Raw genomic sequence first — 6,708 nt, 5'->3', positions numbered from 1 at the left:
ACTTTTTCAATTAGTTCACTTTGTAATCTTCTTTAGTTTGCGTTGTGGATACATTTGAAGAGTCACAATTCAGTGTGGATGACTTTTTAAATCAGTTCAACTTTGTAGTCTCCTCTAGTTTGCATTGTGGTTGCATTTGAGGAGCCACAGTACAGTGTGCATGACTTTTTCGACCAGTTCAACTTTGTAATCGCCTTAAGCTTGCATTGTGGGTACATTTGAAGAGCCACAATGCAGTGTGGATGACTATTTCGATAAATTGGGCTTTACTGATTATATGGGTTTAACTAGTAGGTATTGAATCAAGTTGTACATATGGACATGTAGCTTACGTGTGTATAAATTGACCTAAATTGATTCAAGTTTTGCATCCGTTACATACATGTTCGGAGTTAAAGTATGCATTGTGTGGTTGTTGTCGATTGTCTTTCATTTAATTAATGTGATCGCGTATTTGGAGGATTGTGATCCAATCGTCCTCTCGAGACTTAGATACCGTAGATGTTCGTTCACCCTCGCATTGTTTGCGTAAACAAAGATATTGAATCCACTTTCATTAGGCCAAACAAGGGCCGTCGCACATTCAAACGTAATGGCAGATTTCAAATTTGCAGCGATTCAAAGGTAGTGCCCTACAACCGCATCGACGATACAACACAAATAACAATTAATTAAACCCAATTCTGGACAGTTTGTTTAATTATATGTGAGCTTATCGTTCAAAACTTGACAGATGGTTCTTGGTACTTAATTGGAGTTAAAAGTCNCGTGAAATTGTTCAAATATTTAACAACGGATTAAAATTACGTTTGCGCTTTTTACCTTTGTTTCATAATTTCTTGGATATTTCAAGGCTCCTACTTGTGCAATAAATAACATTTTTTGTTTCAGGTTCAGCATTAATAAAAGTTGTCGAAGTTTATAAAGAAATTCAAGACCAACAAATGAACATTGTAAGTAATGAAACCAAATCCAGTTGCTAAAGATTACATTTCGATATAGTTAACCACATTGGTCCGATTAATCGATTTTGATTATTTGATTAATCGACTATTTTCAATTTTTAAAAATATAAGATCAAGCACAATAATTGATTATTTGGATTAATCGATCCTTCCGATTAATAAATCGAAATAATCAATGAATACCGTTAATCGCAATAATCGATTATTTTTTTTACAATCAATAATCGACTGTTAAACTTAATTATCGCACTGTTGTTGTGTATAAAACAGCAATTTAGTTTAATTATATTTACTCACGCTTTCGCTCACTTTGATATCTTATATACTGTCAAAAATCATCAACGATCACATAAAACTAATTTTTCTATCCTTCGGGAACAATATTATTTTCTGAATAAAAGTACCCTATGTCCTTTGCTATAGTCTTGGCAATGTGTGTACAAAATGTCATAATGATCGATAGAGTAGTTAAAGCGTGAAATTGTAATAAACAAACAAATAAAGAAAATGAGTAAAGACAATTGACTAAGGGAAAGCGATTAATAAATTCTCACATCAGTTACTTTGGAATTAGTATTAGTTGAAATTAGTAATATGTGACGGGAAGTACGAGGAAGTAAAATCACTTCTGTAATCATAAAGGCACTTAGTCACAGGTTATAACAGGGGTTTCCTATCAACGTTATGTCCATTGTTCTCTGGGAACTAATTTCAACAATACATCTCGTTCTGGCACGAAGACGAATGCATGGCTAAAAGGAACTATGTCGGAAGGAAGGAAACGTTAAAACTGGAATAATCCGTAATTCGATGTCGGCTCACGTAGCCAAAATCGATCATATTTACACGACCGTTTTAAGTAATACAGCCTGTGTGTTGTCTTGCTTCTTAACTCACTTCAATAAAACGTCTTTCCTGACATGGAATACAAATAAAACAAAAGTTTTTTGGATAAACTTAACAATTTCAAGAATTCTAAGAATACTCGATAACAACTAAAATGATTTCTCACAGTAGATGTAGATGACACATATCCTCTGCCATATTTTTAACTTTCGTTTTATCTTCGTAAAATAGAAAGCAACAGTCACGTTTTTACAGAAATCACAGGCACTTTAACGCATTTGAATATTCTTCTAAACTATCGCTGACTAAAATAGAAATCAACTGTCTGTGACAACGAATTTTCTTATGATGTCAATTTATTTAAAGAAGTTTCGATATATGGTATATTACAAAAGGTTATTTATTTCACTGAATAGATTCTTATCTTACTATTTAAATTTCACGATCGCGTACTATTTATATCAGCTGTCTTGCTTCGACAACATCCTGTCAGATACTTATAATTTTCAATACAATGTTTCCGGAAACTTCTCGTAAGTTCCTGCCAGTACCGGGGCAGTATGATTTATTGCGCGCTGCTTCTTGCTCGCGGGTACATAAAAGGTGACGCCGATATCGATTACCTGCGGTATTCTTTCCTGATAATATCAAAATATCGACATGTACTATTTATGTCAGCTGTCTTGCTTCGACAACATCCTGTCAGATACTTATACTTTTCTGTGCAATATTTCTATTTCCGGAAACTTCTCGTAACTTCTTTCTAGTACCGCGGCTACGTGATTTATTACGCGCTGCTTCTTGCCCTCTGGTACATGAAAGGTGACGCCGATATCGATTACCTGCGGTATTCTTTCCTGATAATATTATCAAAATATCGACAGGCGGTAGAACATACAAGCGTTGCCTTAAGCTTGCATTGTGGGTACATTTGAAGAGCCACAATGCAGTGTGGATGACTATTTCGATAAATTGGGCTTTACTGATTATATGGGTTTAACTAGTAGGTATTGAATCAAGTTGTACATATGGACATGTAGCTTACGTGTGTATAAATTGACCTAAATTGATTCAAGTTTTGCATCCGTTACATACATGTTCGGAGTTAAAGTATGCATTGTGTGGTTGTTGTCGATTGTCTTTCATTTAATTAATGTGATCGCGTATTTGGAGGATTGTGATCCAATCGTCCTCTCGAGACTTAGATACCGTAGATGTTCGTTCACCCTCGCATTGTTTGCGTAAACAAAGATATTGAATCCACTTTCATTAGGCCAAACAAGGGCCGTCGCACATTCAAACGTAATGGCAGATTTCAAATTTGCAGCGATTCAAAGGTAGTGCCCTACAACCGCATCGACGATACAACACAAATAACAATTAATTAAACCCAATTCTGGACAGTTTGTTTAATTATATGTGAGCTTATCGTTCAAAACTTGACAGATGGTTCTTGGTACTTAATTGGAGTTAAAAGTCATCATAATGACTTACTTATGTTACACAAAAATTTCTGATTTCTTTTTAAGTTAAAGTAAGGTTAAGACATCCAATAAAATTTGAGATAGTACAATAAAACCATTCGATAAAGGAGAAATATAAAAAAAATATCATTTTTAGCTATTAATGTAGTATATATGAATGCAAAAAGGGTCTACTGAATTGTGTATGATCAACGTTGGATTGAAAATCTAGTCTAATTACGCCAATGACAGTGATTCGTGAAATTGTTCAAATATTTAACAACGGATTAAAATTACGTTTGCGCTTTTTACCTTTGTTTCATAATTTCTTGGATATTTCAAGGCTCCTACTTGTGCAATAAATAACATTTTTTGTTTCAGGTTCAGCATTAATAAAANTTTCATTTAATTAATGTGATCGCGTATTTGGAGGATTGTGATCCAATCGTCCTCTCGAGACTTAGATACCGTAGATGTTCGTTCACCCTCGCATTGTTTGCGTAAACAAAGATATTGAATCCACTTTCATTAGGCCAAACAAGGGCCGTCGCACATTCAAACGTAATGGCAGATTTCAAATTTGCAGCGATTCAAAGGTAGTGCCCTACAACCGCATCGACGATACAACACAAATAACAATTAATTAAACCCAATTCTGGACAGTTTGTTTAATTATATGTGAGCTTATCGTTCAAAACTTGACAGATGGTTCTTGGTACTTAATTGGAGTTAAAAGTCATCATAATGACTTACTTATGTTACACAAAAATTTCTGATTTCTTTTTAAGTTAAAGTAAGGTTAAGACATCCAATAAAATTTGAGATAGTACAATAAAACCATTCGATAAAGGAGAAATATAAAAAAAATATCATTTTTAGCTATTAATGTAGTATATATGAATGCAAAAAGGGTCTACTGAATTGTGTATGATCAACGTTGGATTGAAAATCTAGTCTAATTACGCCAATGACAGTGATTCGTGAAATTGTTCAAATATTTAACAACGGATTAAAATTACGTTTGCGCTTTTTACCTTTGTTTCATAATTTCTTGGATATTTCAAGGCTCCTACTTGTGCAATAAATAACATTTTTTGTTTCAGGTTCAGCATTAATAAAAGTTGTCGAAGTTTATAAAGAAATTCAAGACCAACAAATGAACATTGTAAGTAATGAAACCAAATCCAGTTGCTAAAGATTACATTTCGATATAGTTAACCACATTGGTCCGATTAATCGATTTTGATTATTTGATTAATCGACTATTTTCAATTTTTAAAAATATAAGATCAAGCACAATAATTGATTATTTGGATTAATCGATCCTTCCGATTAATAAATCGAAATAATCAATGAATACCGTTAATCGCAATAATCGATTATTTTTTTTACAATCAATAATCGACTGTTAAACTTAATTATCGCACTGTTGTTGTGTATAAAACAGCAATTTAGTTTAATTATATTTACTCACGCTTTCGCTCACTTTGATATCTTATATACTGTCAAAAATCATCAACGATCACATAAAACTAATTTTTCTATCCTTCGGGAACAATATTATTTTCTGAATAAAAGTACCCTATGTCCTTTGCTATAGTCTTGGCAATGTGTGTACAAAATGTCATAATGATCGATAGAGTAGTTAAAGCGTGAAATTGTAATAAACAAACAAATAAAGAAAATGAGTAAAGACAATTGACTAAGGGAAAGCGATTAATAAATTCTCACATCAGTTACTTTGGAATTAGTATTAGTTGAAATTAGTAATATGTGACGGGAAGTACGAGGAAGTAAAATCACTTCTGTAATCATAAAGGCACTTAGTCACAGGTTATAACAGGGGTTTCCTATCAACGTTATGTCCATTGTTCTCTGGGAACTAATTTCAACAATACATCTCGTTCTGGCACGAAGACGAATGCATGGCTAAAAGGAACTATGTCGGAAGGAAGGAAACGTTAAAACTGGAATAATCCGTAATTCGATGTCGGCTCACGTAGCCAAAATCGATCATATTTACACGACCGTTTTAAGTAATACAGCCTGTGTGTTGTCTTGCTTCTTAACTCACTTCAATAAAACGTCTTTCCTGACATGGAATACAAATAAAACAAAAGTTTTTTGGATAAACTTAACAATTTCAAGAATTCTAAGAATACTCGATAACAACTAAAATGATTTCTCACAGTAGATGTAGATGACACATATCCTCTGCCATATTTTTAACTTTCGTTTTATCTTCGTAAAATAGAAAGCAACAGTCACGTTTTTACAGAAATCACAGGCACTTTAACGCATTTGAATATTCTTCTAAACTATCGCTGACTAAAATAGAAATCAACTGTCTGTGACAACGAATTTTCTTATGATGTCAATTTATTTAAAGAAGTTTCGATATATGGTATATTACAAAAGGTTATTTATTTCACTGAATAGATTCTTATCTTACTATTTAAATTTCACGATCGCGTACTATTTATATCAGCTGTCTTGCTTCGACAACATCCTGTCAAATACTTATAATTTTCAATACAATGTTTCCGGAAACTTCTCGTAAGTTCCTTCCAGTACCGGGGCAGTATGATTTATTGCGCGCTGCTTCTTGCTCGCGGGTACATAAAAGGTGACGCCGATATCGATTACCTGTGGTATTCTTTCCTGATAATATCAAAATATCGACATGTACTATTTATGTCAGCTGTCTTGCTTCGACAACATCCTGTCAGATACTTATACTTTTCTGTGCAATATTTCTATTTCCGGAAACTTCTCGTAACTTCTTTCTAGTACCGCGGCTACATGATTTATTACGCGCTGCTTCTTGCCCTCTGGTACATGAAAGGTGACGCCGATATCGATTACCTGCGGTATTCTTTCCTGATAATATTATCAAAATATCGACAGGCGGTAGAACATACAAGCGTTGTATGACTGCCACAGCTACCGAAAGGCTCAAAAAATAACCCTAAAAAATTCTCCAGTGTTCTCGTTTCCTTTTTGTTTGGTTTGTAATAAATAAAACTCTGTAGCCAAGCGAACCTTTCACAATTTCCTTATTAAAAGTTTTCACGGGAATTGATTGCTTCAGAAACCGTCGGCACTTTACATTCTTAAGCGGTCTTCTAATTTTAAGTTCCAATTTAATTAAGGAATTAAGACGTAATTTATTGGAATTGGCCATTATAAAAATTCAGATGAAACTTGCGAACTTGAGATTTAATTGCCTTTTTTAAAATGTACATTGCCGTTGTAAAAGTATCCTTTAACTTTTAATTCAGGATGTCGAAGTATAATGATTTCTTCTCGAATAATAAAATCCTGTCTCTAAATTAAATTAACATTTACAGCTGAAAGCGTTCTACGTGGACCTGTTGGTTCCATTGGAAACAAATTTGGAAAAAGATACAAAAGTCGTACAGGTAAGACGGTTA

At 33.6% G+C, this 6,708-nt stretch overlaps 1 long non-coding RNA gene across 1 annotated transcript; it reads left to right on the top strand.

Annotated features, from left to right (window-relative positions):
* The first annotated feature begins 4,375 nt into the window (after window positions 1-4,375).
* On the top strand, window positions 4,376-6,708 carry LOC112905878. The gene is made up of 2 exons (XR_003232060.1): window positions 4,376-4,439; window positions 6,625-6,708. It is a non-coding gene; the product is annotated as an uncharacterized LOC112905878 (long non-coding RNA).

The sequence above is a fragment of the Agrilus planipennis genome, unplaced genomic scaffold (genome assembly GCF_000699045.2).
Source record: "Agrilus planipennis isolate EAB-ADULT unplaced genomic scaffold, Apla_2.0 scaffold840, whole genome shotgun sequence".
NCBI classification, from domain to species: domain Eukaryota; kingdom Metazoa; phylum Arthropoda; class Insecta; order Coleoptera; family Buprestidae; genus Agrilus; species Agrilus planipennis.
Note: the sequence above shows the minus strand (reverse complement) of the source record. Positions and strands in the feature narration are given on the sequence as shown.